The sequence below is a fragment of the Sceloporus occidentalis genome, unplaced genomic scaffold (assembly GCF_023333645.1).
Source record: "Sceloporus occidentalis isolate IW3139 unplaced genomic scaffold, rSceOcc1.0.p SCAF_91, whole genome shotgun sequence".
Taxonomy (NCBI): Eukaryota; Metazoa; Chordata; class Lepidosauria; order Squamata; family Phrynosomatidae; genus Sceloporus; species Sceloporus occidentalis.
In genome coordinates, this window is record NW_028317071.1 from 1,947,395 (window position 1) to 1,961,691 (window position 14,297).

The 14,297-nt window shown below is 49.0% G+C and overlaps 1 pseudogene across 1 annotated transcript in view; it reads right to left on the bottom strand.

Annotated features, from left to right (window-relative positions):
* LOC149284534 (microtubule-associated serine/threonine-protein kinase 3-like) overlaps nucleotides 1-8,894 on the bottom strand; it is a 37,412-nt pseudogene extending 28,518 nt beyond the window's left edge. The window contains exons 1-6 of the transcript XR_016277836.1: nucleotides 8,765-8,894; nucleotides 7,467-7,631; nucleotides 4,916-4,988; nucleotides 3,051-3,071; nucleotides 2,123-2,201; nucleotides 737-900 (exon numbers count right to left, since the gene is read on the bottom strand). The product of XR_016277836.1 is annotated as a microtubule-associated serine/threonine-protein kinase 3-like (transcript). The remainder of the gene's footprint in view (nucleotides 1-736; nucleotides 901-2,122; nucleotides 2,202-3,050; nucleotides 3,072-4,915; nucleotides 4,989-7,466; nucleotides 7,632-8,764) is intronic.
* Between the last annotated feature and the right edge of the window lie 5,403 nt (nucleotides 8,895-14,297).

Consider the following 14,297-nt stretch of genomic DNA (forward strand, 5'->3'; position numbering starts at 1 on the left):
ATCTTAATCCGCTCATTGCACAAGCTGAGCCGGGGGGGGGGGGGGGAGTCATGCTGGCAGATGGGGCCCAGAGCCTGGGAAGTTACATTTAGCTAAAAAGCCACTGGATTCTGGTTGCATCTATATTGTAGAATTAATGCAGTTGGACATCGCCTTAACTGTCGTGGCTCAATATTAAAGAATCCTGGGTTTTGCAAATCTGTGCAATAGTTAGCCTTCCCTGTCAGAGAGCTCTGGTACCAAAAACAAACTGCAAATCCCAGGACTCCATAGCATTGAGCCATGGCAAAATGTTATCAAACTGCATTCATTCTGCATCCTCCGCTCAGGTTTAAAGAGTCATCAGTTCCTGTTCTTTATTACAGCATGGCTTGTTTTATTTTGCCGCTATGGGGTGGGACATTTTTTTTGGGGGGGGTGTCTGTTGGTTGACTTGTGTTGGGAAAGGGGGAAAAATGCAAACACAGAGGATCGATAAGAGAATGACAAAATCAATGGAAAAAATTCCTGCTGAGATTCCAGTCCAAAGTGGGACAATATGGTTGTGGAGGGAGGGGAGGCAATTGCTCGCTCACATTTGTAATTTGTGCTTGATTTATATTTATTTATTTAGAGTCTTTATACTTCATTTTCAGTCACAAAAGCTGTGTGCGCCTTAAATGTGTGTGTGTGTGCGTGCGCTTTAAAAAATATAATTGTTTCAATTGCATTGCTATTCTAAAACCAGCCCCCCTACCTGAGGCTCCAGGACCGTGGGCGGAAGCAGGGGGACCTCCGTCCATCCTCCCCCGCGGCAACATTCTCGGTGCTCTGGAAGTGCTTGGAGAGAAAATGGAGCTCGTCTGGCGTGGGCTGGAAGGGGAGCTGATGGAGGCGTTCCTGTGAGGAGGAGGAGGAGGAGGACTGTGTGGGAAGATGGGGGGGCAGAGAATTAGGGGGATCCCCATTTGCACCCCCTCTGTTCTGCCCTTCCACTCCACACACAACCTGTGGCAGACCTCTGTTTGCTTGGGTTGAGGGTCACGAGACCATTGGCATTCAAACTGGCCCCCAGCAAAGCAAAAGTGGGGCTCTGAGCATGGCTCCAGTGCTGGTGGGGCGGTGAATCCACTCCAGGTTTGGGCTCTTTGTCTAGGATTGCAATTCAGTACCTTGGAGAGTAGCCCCAGGATTGCCCAGATTAGAACCTGGACTGCACTTATGCCTCTGCCAGGGGAGATGCCAGCTGCCTTTGCAGGGAGACGCTGGTCCTGCTCTCCTGGCATGGGGTCCTCCAACAGCCCAAGATGGAAACCGAAGCAGGTGGGAGTCCACCAGGTTTCCTCTTGCCCCCTCCCCATATCTTTTGCCCCCCAACCCCTCCCAGGGGCTTCAAGGAATGTACCCCTTTCTTTAAAAAAAAAAAAAAAAAGCAATGGGGGAATTGGCACAGAGGGGGATTCTGGGAGCTACAAGAGGCTTCAAAAAGAGACAGTGGTCACATGCGGCCCTCACTGGGCTTACCAGCAGCAACCGAGGCTGGATTGTATCTTGAACCCACCACCTCAGCATCCAGCTTGCCCTGAGGAAGCATTTTTGCTGTGACCTATTTACATCTCACATTTGTAGTTTTGTGAGATATTTAGCCTTCTCTGTCAGAGATCTATGGTGCCACAACAAACTATAAATCCCAGGATGCCCATAGCAGCCCTGGCAGTTAAAGCAGGGTCACACTGCATTAATTCTGCAGTGCAGATGCAGCCTAGGTCCTTCACCAAACTACAAACCCCAGATTCCCTTGGAGTGTGGTGGAGTCTCCTTCTTTGGAGGTCTTTAAACAGAGGCTAGATGGCCATCTGTCGGGGATTCTTTGATTGAGATTTCCTGCATGGCAGAATGGGGTTGGAATGGATGGCTCTTGTGGTCTCTTCCAATTCTACGATTCTATGATTTCCATAGCATGGTGCCTTGGCAGTTAAAGCAGTGGCAACAACATTAATTCAAACCTCTGCCTCCCATACCCTTGCCTGCCTTCTGCTGTGTTTCTCATCCAGTCTCCCCCAGGAACCAAAGCACCCATTGAGGGGACAGGGACATTCAGGTGATTTCCCCCATTCCCAGACTCAGAAAACGCTCTACTCACCGAGACGGTGGAACTGGGGGTGTTTGTCCCATAGCCAGAAGAGGGCAAGGATGCCAGTGACCACCGTCGGCCATCAGACCTGTAAAAGGAAGGCAGGGAGGAATCATTAGTAAGAAATGGGGGGGGGGCTGCACCCCCAACCCCCAGAACCTCAACCTCAGGATGAGGAAGACTACTGGGAGAGACCCCAGCAGAGACAGCAGAATGGATCCCCTGTGGCCCCCACCAGATACCTCCTCCACAGAAACAACCTGAGAAGATCAGGACCAGGAAGCATCCCTGATTTGGCAGGGCCCATCCGATTAATCCTCTGTCAGCCCACTTTCCCAACAGTTTACAAAATGTCCCAGTTCCTCTTTTCCTTCTTTGCACTTGACTCATTGCAGCTGTTGCAAACCAAAACACACTGCAAAAGTAATCCCGTTTGAGACCACTTTAACTGTCCTGGCTCTGTGCTAGGGAATCCTGGGAATTGTAGTTTATTATGGCCCCAGAGCACTTTGACACTCTTCCCAGGATTCCCTAGCGTCCAGCCAGGGCAGTTAAAGTGGTCTCAAACTGGGTTATTTCTGCAGTATTTTGAACCTGAGTCCAAAGCGTAGAGTTTCTGCTCCTGGGGAGGGAGGAGGGACGAAGGGGGGGGGGCAGAGTCTTGTCCTTCCCAGTCAACTCAGGCAAAAGCTGCAGTCTCTCCTAGAGTCAAAACATGCAACATGCATTTTTTTTTTTTTGGCAATAAAGGTATCCCTGTTTGGTGTATTTGGGATGTTATTGGACTTTGCTGCATGGTCAACGTGGCTGCCACATGAAAGGTTTTCTATGAGGGATCGTTGCCTTTGTAGGCCAGCCTGTAATGGGGTCCTGGAGGGATGCCTACAAAGTGCCCAAAAAACCCAGAAGGTGGCCTCTTCTCTCCACCAGGACATACCTGTCTGTCCAAGGGGCATGGCTGGAGCGAAAAAGCCAATGGAGTCTCCGGGGAGAAGAGGGCAGCAGAAAAGGAGAGAAAAGAGGAGGCATAGAGAGAAAGAAAGGCAGATTAAGGGCAGTTCCCCTCGCAACTGGGACTCTGCACACCCCTCTACCTGCAAACTGGGGGAAACAGTGTGCTCAAGACTTGTCCTTTATGTTCTTCGCTTTCTGATTCCTCGGGCACCTTGGGAGTGTTTTAACAAGCGAAAGGAGAGAAGCATGCAAGGAAAGCAAGGAAGTGCATGGGAACACCATCGACATCTCTTCCAGTCAAAGGACATGCCTTCTGCTAGCACTCAAGAGTACTCTTGCCTTGATATACACTTGTCCCTCCCAATTCAGGAGGGATCCGTTCCGGACCACCCCACAAATCAGAAAAAATGCAAATATCCAAGTTCCTATTGAGTATAATGGTCACACGCTCCAGGGCACGTGCTATTTTGTCCCACCTGGCTTGCTGTCCATGAAGGATCAAAAACGTGGACAGCAAGTCCGCGGACTGGGAGGGGCAAGTGTACAGTCATCTCTCCATATTTGCGGCTTTGATATTTGCAAATTTGATTATTCACGGATTTCATTAATATGTTATCTCTAGGAATACTTATGTCCTCCAGCGCAACTCTATGGTCAACTTTAACTAAAAGTTAAAGAGAGAATGCTCTACTAGGCCTTTGTAGCTCCTCCAGGGCAGTTCTATGGTCAGTGTATGTTGGATATCAACCACAGGGTTGCTCTGGAGGACCCAGAGATACCTAGAGAGGTGTCCTCTCAGTAAAAACATGGTGTTTTTGTTATTTGTGGTTTTTCCATATTCACGGGGGTCTTCTGCCCCTAACCCTAGCGAATATGGAGGGACAAGTGTATATATTTCCAAGGTCGTGGGACTCTTGTCTCCAGTAAAGCCCCCATGCCCAGTCTCCTTTGTGATCTGAAGTGTCAACCTCACCATATAAAGAGCTAATCAAAGTTGCCACCTACTCCTGCTGTGCCCACATGCCAGAAATGCCAGCAGATGTGGGGACCAGAGATCCACCACATGCACCAGTCCAACCTTCTGGAGAACCAAAGGGGTTTTCCAGCAGGGCTGGTGGGGATCCCTGAACCTCTGGACGCTCTTTTCTGTCAAAATTTGGCATGACTGAGAGACCCGGCAGTCAGGGAAGCAACAGGCTATGCTTTGCGACTACAGCTATGCTGCCTCTTTGCTTTCTCAAACCCAGCTCTGTCCAGGTAGCTGTGTTGGCTGGGGGATTCTGGCAGTGGCAGTTCAAAAATGAAACATTCCCCAACTCTGTGTTAACCCCCCCCCCCCAATGGGAGCTTTACAGCAGGGGTTAGCAACAGGGAAGCCACATCCGTCTGCTGTCCATTTCTTCAACCCGTTAAGGGGTCTATATGATTCTATATAAATATATATGATAGTAATGACTCTATATAGAGTATTGACTTTATATAAAGTATTCTAGACAAGGTTCCTACTATTCTAGGAGGGGGGCACATCATTTGCAGCATGTGGGAAGTGGGCAGTCATCCTTCCCTGGCATTGCTGTAGAATCATAGAATCACAGAGTTGGAGGAAGCTGCAAGGGTCATCCAGTTCAACCCCTTTCTACCATACAGGAAATCTATAACTCCCCCCTGGCAAAACAAAAATGAAAAAAGCCATGCCTGGCAATGAAGGGGTGGGAAAACTTCAGCTGGACACAGTGGGCACTCGTGGCCCTTTTGGGCAATCAGGTTGGGGCGCTTGGGATTCTAGGACTGACCTCATGCCCTCCGTGTGCCTCCCCAATGCCCACCCTGCCCTTTGGAATCTCTCACCTGCGGGCAAATGGGAAGCTGGCAGAGGGGCCCGTGGAGAAGGTGTGCGGACTGTCCACTGGGCTGTTGCAGGCTGCAGAGGGGAAGAGAATCCCATTATTGAAATGAACTGGCAGGAGAAATGCAAAATTCCTCCATGTATTCCCTGTCCCTTTTTCTTCCCCAAATATACCTATTTAAAAGCCACCCCTGATCCATCTAAGAAGCAAAACACCCCATTAAAAGCCCCTTGGTCAAAAGTGCCCTCACAGAATCACAGAATCATAGAATCGTAGAGTTGGAAGAGACACCAAGAGCCATCCAGTCCAACCCCATTCTGCCATGCAGGAACTCTCCATCTGTCGCGGCAATGAGACGCAGAGACAGGAATGGGTGTGCAAAACTTCTTCCCTGGCCAGGTCTTGGCCAGCCCCTTTTATTCACATCAGGGTTACATTAGGTTTACATTATCTCATAGTACATCAGAAGGCAATTTGCGGAATCAGGGACCAATGTGTACTCAGGAAAATCCTAATTAGCAAAGGGAGCAGGATGTGTACACTGTCTCAGCCGAATCTTGCAAACAAGCTTGTAAAATGTGGGCTAGACAAAGGAACTGTTAAATGGATCTGTAATTGGTTGACCGGCCGAACCCAAAGGGTGCTCAACAATGGCTCCTTTTCATCCTGGAGAGAAGTGACCAGTGGGGTCCCACAGGGCTCTGTCCTGGGCCCAGTGCTATTCAACATCTTTATCAATGACCTGGATGACAGAATTGGGAGCATACTTATCAAATTTGCAGATGACACCAAATTAGGGGGAATAGCTAATACCCCAGAGGACAGGATCAAGATTCAAAATGACCTGAATAGACTAGAAAGCTGGGCTAAAGCTAACAAAACGAAATTCAACACAGAGAAATGTAAGGTATTGCACTTAGGGCGGAAAAATAAAATGCACAGATATAGGATGGGTGACACCTGGCTGAATGAAACTATGTGTGAAAGGGATCTTGGAGTCCAAGTAGACCACAAGTTGAACATGAGTGAACAGTGTGATGCGGCAGCTAAAAAGGCCAATGCAATTTTAGGCTGCATCAATAGAAGTATAGTGTCTAGATCAAGAGAAGTAATAGTGCCACTGTATTTTGCTTTGGTCAGGCCCCACCTAGAATATTGTGTCCAGTTCTGGGCGCCACAATTCAGAAAGGACATTGAGAAACTGGAGCGTGTCCAAAGGAGGGCGACAAAAATGGTGAAGGGTCTGGAAACCATGCCCTATGAGGAACGACTTAGGGAGCTGGGGATGTTTAGCCTGGAGAAAAGAAGGTTAAGAGGTGATATGATAGCCCTGTTTAAATATTTGAAAGGATGTCATATTGAGGAGGGAGCAAGCTTGTTTTCTGCTGCTCCAGAGAACAGGACCCGGAACAATGGATGCAAGCTACAGGAAAAGAGATTCCACCTCAACATTAGGAGGAACTTCCTGACAGTAAGGGCTGTTCGAAAGTGGAATGCACTTCCTCGGAAGGTGATAGAGTCTCCTTCCTTGGAGGTCTTTAAACAGAGGCTGGATGGCCATCTGTCAGGGATGCTTTGATTTGGATTTCCTGCATGGCAGGGGGTTGGACTGGATGGCCCTAGTGGTCTCTTCCAACTCTACGATTCTATGATTCTATGATTCTATGATTAATCAACATGGGCTTATCCAATTATGGATAAAGCATTGTCAACCAGAAGGCGAGTCATAATCCTATGGTCTGCCAGTAGGGTTATCACACCTCAATCTTGGTAAACATTGCTATCCTGGGAGGGGTCGCACCCCCTGGGTCTCCCAGGGAATGCCACATCCATCAAAGCATCCCCATTGACAAATGGCCATCCATCTCTCAGTGCCACCCTCAGTGCCATTCACTCCTCTGGCCAGAACGGACTGTCCAAATGCCAACTTTCAGTCCAAATGCCAACTTTCAAAACAGCAAGGGATGAAAGTGCCGGCACAGCTGGCTGCCACTATCTCCCAAAGGACTGGCCACCACCTCCAAGGCATGGGATCACACCTCTTGAAGCAGAGACACATATCAGTATGGTGAGCTGCGTTTGGCATCTAATGCAGTTTGGTTCCAGAGACCCCCATGGACACCAAAATCCATAGATGCACAAGTCCCATTAAATGCATGCCACTGTAAAAAAAGTCCCTTATATAAAATAGCAAAATCAAGGCTTGCTTTTTGGAAATATATATATATATATATATATATATATATATATATATATATTTTCTAGCCATGGATAGCTGAATCTGTGGATGCAGAATTCATGGATACAGAGGAATGACTGTACTTTCCTGGATGCTGAGTGAAAAGGAGGCATTTGCATTTTTCTTGCACAGTTCTTCCTCCCCTTGGCTTCACAAAATGACCTTCAAAGAATCACATTGTACCCGGGTGCCAGCCGGTGAAAGAGGAGCAAACTTTACCTTCCTGGGTCTTGCAGTTTCACCATGTGGCCATGGTATCCTCACTGCTACTCTCCTCAAAGCACCCCCTCCTATGCCCGCAGCTCATCCATACCTGTTGGCACCGAAAGTGGGGAGAGTGGGCAGGAAAGGGTGGGCGAAGGTGTGCCCACCACCAGGCTCTTCCGGTTGCCACTTCGACAGCTGCAAAGACAGAAGAGGCCAAAGTTAGTTACATACAGAGAGGAAGAATATTTCTGGTGGTTGGCATAGGTGGGCACTGGAGGGAGGTTTTACTGCTTTTTTTTTGGGGGGGGGGCGTCCTAGATGACTGGCAACCCCTCCCTCCACAAAAGTTGGGGAGAGTAACATTTTGCCTGAAGCTTTTCTGCAAGATGAGGAACGCCAGCCTATTCCAAAGTTACTTGCAGCTAGATCAGTGGTGTATACAGTAGTTGGCCCTCGGTATCCATGGATTCTTTATGGCAAAATGGCAAAAACAAGGTTTGCTTTTTAGATTTATACGTGTTTGTGTGTGTGTGTGTGTGTGTGTGTGTGTGTGTGTGTGTGTATTCTGAATATTTTCAATCCATGGATGCTTCAATCCATGGATTCTTTATTCAAGCATCCATGGCTCAAAAATATTCCAAATATATATACAGTGTGTGTGTGTGTGTGTGTGTGTGTGTGTGTGTGTGTGTGTGTGTAAAATTCCAAAAAGCTCAGCTTGTTTTTTGCCATTTTAGATAAGGGTGTAAACATCGTCCCTATTTGACTATGCCACTGTATTTCATGGGACTTGAACATCCACAGATTTTGGTACCCATGAGGGGTTCTGGAACTAAAGCACAGCAGATACCAAGGGCTCACTGTATTACCAAGCTTCATTGCATTAGAAATTTCTGCAAAGCAAAGCTTAGAGAAATATGACTTATTTTGGACTCCACATAAAATCACAGAGGACTTGAAAGAGGGCCGTTGGTATCTTTCAAGCCCTCTGTGATTTTCTGAGACCTTTTCCATATAAACTGCAGCCTCCTAATCTGTTCCTGTGAATGTGTGTTGTGTGTATTGAGGGAAAGATTAGGACTATTTTTAAGCCATTTCTGTGGCTGGAGGTCCAGCCACTGAAGCCTCTCCTGTGCTAGTCCCCTGCGGAGGAGGCCAGGAGGGCTTCCTTTTGTTCGGGGGATTCTTTGGGGGTCCTATCCCAGACCTGGTACCCCCCCACACCTTTCAAAATCTTCCGCTAGAGTTTGAAAGAAGCCCAGAAAGGACTTGTGATGCTCCACAACTCTTTCCAGGAAATGTACCCAAACAGGAATGATTTCAACTCAGGATTTGTTTGATTTATAAAAGATTGACTGGCAGTCTTTAAGATTTGTTTCATATCTTAGATCAGGGGTCGGCAACCTCCGGCCCGCGGGCGCCTTTCCACCAGCCCCCGGTCCTTCCTGCCACCGATTTCGGCGGCTTCAGCCGCCATTTTGTCCTTCAAAATGGCGGTGCCCATTAAGAGGCCCACTGCGGCCTCCGGAGCCATGAAACGGGGCTCCAGGAGCCACACCGGAGCTCTGGGAGGCCCGTTGCCATCGCTGGGGCCCTCCAGGAGGGCTCCGACGGCAGCAGCGGGCCCCTGAGAGGCCAGTTGCCATCGCTGGGCCCTCCAGGAGGGCTCCGACGGCAGCAGCGGGCCCCTGGGAGGCCAGTTGCCATTGCTGGGGCCCTCCAGGAGGGCTCCTGTGACGGCAGTGGGCCTCCCAGAGGCCCGTTGCCTTCGCTGGGGTCCTCTAGGAGGGCTCCGGCGGCGTCAGCGGGCCTCCCAGATGCCTGTTGCCTTCGCTGGGGTCCTCCAAGAGGGCTCTGATGGCGGCAGCGGGCCCCTGGGAGGCCCGTTGCTGTCGCTGGGTCACTCCAAGAGGGCTCCTGCGATGGCACCAGGCCTCCCAGAGGCCTGTTGCCTTCGCTGGGGTCCTCCAGGAGGGCTCCAATGGCGGCAGCGGGCCCCTGGGAGGCTCGTTGCCATCACTGGGGCCCTTCAGGAGGACTCCTGCGATGGCAGCGGGCCTCCCAGAGGCCTGTTGCCTTCCCTGGGGTCCTCCAGGAGGGGTCCGACAGCAGCAGCGGGCCCCTGGGAGGCTCGTTGCCTTCACTGGGGCCTCCAGGAGGGGTCCGACGGCAGCAGCGGGCCCCTGGCGTCAGGGGCCAGCAAAGACGGGGAGGCCTCCAGCGTTGGCGGTCCCCGCCGGCTCTTTCCCGGCCTCTGACTGGGCCTGGGGCCCCATCAGGGGCCGGCAAAGAGGAGGTGGCCTGACCCATGGGGGTGGAAGCTCCACCCCTGGGGGTGGAAGCTCCGCCCCTGGGGGTGGAAGCTCCGCCCCTGGGGGTGGAGGCTCCACCCCCAGCACACGGGCCCGCCCCCGGGGGTGGAAGCTCCACCCCCCCGGCTTCGGCCCCCCAGTTGTCTGAGGGACAGCAACCCGGCCCCCGGCTCAAAAGGGTTGCCTACCCCTGTCTTAGATTGTACGCCATGGGCATGTTTACTCGTATTTATTTTATTGTTTGTATGTACAGCACTGTGCAAATCTACAGTGCTATATAAATATCTCTCTCTCTGGCTTTTCTTAGCGAATGAAGATTCAGGAAGGACTCATCCCGCGCTTTCTACAAGCGCGTCAATGACTAAAAAGGCCGATCCAAGATAAGGAAGTCTGGTTGCAGAAAGCACAGCAGAAAGTCTCCTTTGGTGATGTTTCTGGGTTGTGGTTCTTTCTGCATTGTTGTTTCTCTTCGAGACTCATTTGGCATGACCTTTCAAAGAAGGCTGCAGCATCGTGGATAGTGCGCCTCCATGACTCCTGATGTGAGGCCAGGGCAGACCATTGTTGGTGATCAGTTTGGCCAAGCCTGAGATGTTGTTTCAGGGAGTCCTGTCTCTCTTCTTTGGGGCACCCCTCTTACGCTGACCCGTGGCAAGTTCACCATAGAATACTATTTTTGGGAGGCAATGGTCCTCCATCCTAGAAACATGTCCTGCCCAGTGCAGCTGCGTCCTCAGTAGCATGGCCTCAATGCTGGTGATCCCTGCTTGCTCGAGGACAGCAACATTTGTCACATAGTCAGTCCAGTGTATATTTAGGATTGTGCGTAAACAGATGTGCCTACAGTGATGTGGGGATGGTAGTGTTCTTCTGTGGTGCCGGCTGATAGAGAACTTCCATTTTCTTCAGACTGACTTCCAGCCCAAAGAGCTCTGCAGCTGTTGCAAAACAAGATGTTAGGTACAGCAGAGCTGCTTCCGTATGGGCAACAAGAGCAGCATCGTCAGCAAAAAGCAGCTCACGGACTAGATAGTTTAGAGTCTTAGTGCGGGCCCTCAGGCGGCTTAAGTTAAACAGGCTACCATCAGTACGGTAGCGTATATAGATGCCATCGTCTTATTTGAGATCTGCCATAGCCCTTTGGAGCATCATGCTGAAGAAGATTGTAAATAGAGTTGGAGCGAGAACACAACCTTGTTTCACACCACTAGTTATTAGAAAAGGCTCTGAGAGAGCGTTGCCATATCTGACTTGACCTTGCTGGCCTTCATGCAGCAGGATGATCATTTGGAGGAATTTGGGGGGGGGGGGGGGCATCCTAGTCGTTCTAGGATCTGCCACAGACCTTTTCTATTCACAGTGTCGAAGGCTGTGTCGGAGGGACCTTGAAACTGTTGTACATGCCCTGGTAACCTCTCGTTTAGATTTCTGCAATGCGCTCTACATGGGGCAACCCGGATACCCGGAAGGGGCTAAAAACCTACTTATTCGAGCAGGCTTACCCCTGATCTCTGCCCCAGAATACTTTCCTCCCCCCCCACCCCTTTTTGGTCAGCACTGTTTTGCCGGCATTAATTTGAATTTTATTATCTTTATTGAATTGTTTTAACTAATTTTGTATAGTTGCATTGTTGTATTGTTATATATTTGTTGTACACCACCCTGATTCTAAGAAGGGCGGTATATAAATAAAATTTTTATTATTTATTATTATTATTATGTTACATAGAGTCCTTTATTCTGCTCTCTACATTTCTCTTGCAGTTGTCCAAGGGCAAATACCATATCTGTAGTGCTCCTATTAGCTCTAAAGCCGCATTGGCTTTCAGGGAGATGTTTTTCTGCGATCGCAGGAACTAATCTGTTCAGGAGTATCCTCGCAAGGATTTTTGCAGCGATGGAGAGCAGTGTTATACCTTGATAGTTTGAGCAGTCAGATTTTGCTCCTTTTTTCTTATACAGGGTGATGATGACTGCGTCTCAGAGATCTGATGGCAGTTCGCCTTTCTCCCAGCAACTCACAAGGAGCTTGTGGAGTTTAGCATGGAGTACATGACCTCCGTGTTTCCAAGCTTCAGGTGCATGTAATCAACGCCAACAAAAACTCTGAGACATCCAGAACAAGTGGTGGATCAGCTTAGCAGAAAAGACACAAGGTTCTGCAGATCTGGGTGATTCCAGAGGATTTTACGAAGCTCTCAAAGCAGTGTTTGGACCTACATATTGTGAGACTTGGGATAACTCTACCCAAAAATCCACAACAAACTTCAGGTAGATCAGAAAGTTTATTGTAAGGACTAACTAAGTAGAAGTATTCCTGGCCACGTCTTTGTTGAATCTGAAGAACTCCAAATAGAGACAGAACCTTAGAATTCCCCAGACCCCTCCCTTTGAGTTGGGCCCCTTCGGTTAGCCTTTGATGTAGAATTTCTCCCTTTGTTCTGAAGAGGGAAAAGAAAGGGGGGGTTGGCCATTTGGTTCCTAGTTCCTCTACCAAGTAGAGATCTAAGACTATATGCACCTTTGGTATCAGTTTACCAACAACCCCTCATAAAACTGCCTAACTGCCATGCAATACGTGACCATACAGCCCATTCCTCATGGTGGCAGCCCCCCTATTCTCAAAGTGACTGTCTATCTATATCTCTACCACTCTCTATATGTGTATCTATATCTTCTCTATTTGTGGGTGAGAACCTATTCCCTGACCCCCACTCTGCGGTTTATCTATCTATCTCCCTATCTATCTATCTCCCTATCTCTCTCTCTATCTATCTATCTATCTATCTATCTATCTATCTATCTATCTATATCATCTATCTCTACAAACCTCATGGCAGAATACACCCTGAATGCCTGAGTGAAGGTGGATTCTGACAGTCTGCCTCCCCAAACTTTATCTCCCCCTTTTTGGCTTGTCAGGATAAGCATTTACATCTTTCACATTCACCCATTCAGCCATGTCGACAGGGAAATGTTTCCACTGCACCAAATACTCTAACTGCCCCTGCATCATTCTAGAGTCCAAGATTTTTACAATTTCAAAATGCTCTTCTCCTCCAATCAGCAGAGGCAATGGTTCCATCTTCTCCCCGTCGTCATCACTCCTCTGAGTCGCTGGTTTCAATAAACTGAAATGGAAAACATTGTGTAAATGTCTGTACATTTTTGGGAGGTTTAATTCGGCCGTCACTTCGGTGATCACCCTCTTGACCTCAAAAGGCCCCACAAATTTAGGTGCCAATTTTTTACAAGGTAGTCGGCTCTTCAAGTTTTTTGTAGATAGGAACACTTTGTCCCCCACTTTAATGTCCCAACTTGGTTTTCGGTGTTGGTCTGCGAACCTTTTGTAATCCAACTTAGCTTGCTTTAGAGCATCCTCAATCTTTCCCCAGTCTCTTAATATCTGGCTCCATTTCCCCACCGAAACTGGATCCTCTGGGGCTGGGGTTAGCTAAGGGATGACCCTTGGCTCATAGCCGTACACAGCCTGAAATGGCGACACTCTCATACTTGAATGTACTGCCATGTTAAACACCACCTCCGCATGAGGCAACAGGTCCATCCAATTGTCCTGGAGGTGGTTTACATAGCATCTTAAATACCGTTCCACACATTGGTTCATGCGTTCCACCTGACCATCTGTAGCTGGGTTTGCACCCCGAATTTGTCCTGCAAGCACCTCCAGAATTGAGAAATGAGTGTTCCCACACGATCAGAGACTATCTTATCGGGCAAACAATGTAATTTGTACACATTTTCTATAAACAAGTCTGCCAACCGTGGAGCACTGGGTACCCCCTTACACCCCACGTAATGTACTTGCTTGGAGAACAAGTCTGCGATCACCCAAATGGTGTCTCTGCCCTTGCTGTCGGGTAGGTCTGTGATGAAATCCATACCTATGTGTTGCCAGGGTCGGTTGGGAGTTTCCAAAGGCCTCAAAAACCCATTAGGCTTCCCTGTGTTAGGCTTAGCTCTGGCGCAAACTACGCAGCTTTGTACATAGTTCTCCACTTCCTTTCGCACCCCTGGCCACCAATATTTGCTTCGTAGAGTGTGCCAGGTTTGCACAAACCCCCAATGTCCTGCTGCTTTAACATCATGGCAGGCTGAGGCTGCCATTACCTTAGCCCTTAAGCCCTCTGGCACATATATTTTATTGTCCTTGCCCCACATCCATGTTCCGTCTGCTGTAATTCACTCCTCAAGTTATTAAATCCTTGATCCCCTTCGTATGCGTGAATGATCTCTTGTAACAGGGGGTCTAAGCCTTGGGATGCTAGCTCTTGTTCCCTTTTAGTCTGGCTTTGTGTGGTCACTCCTAGCCCCAGTTGTGTTGTGAACAGTGCCTGTTTCTCCAATTCCTTCTTCTCCCCAGGCCCGTGCATCCGGGAAAGGCCATCGGCCAATACATTCTCCCTCCCTGGAATGAATTTTATAACAAAATTGAATTTAAAAAATTCTTTAGCCCATCGACGCTGTTTTGGGCTTAACTGCCTGAGAGTCTGCAATGCCTCTAAGTTCCTGTGATCCGTCCACACTTCGAAGGGGTGGGAGGCCCCCTCCAGAAATTGCCTCCAAGTTTCTAAAGCCCACTTAATGGCATAAGATTCCCGTTCCCA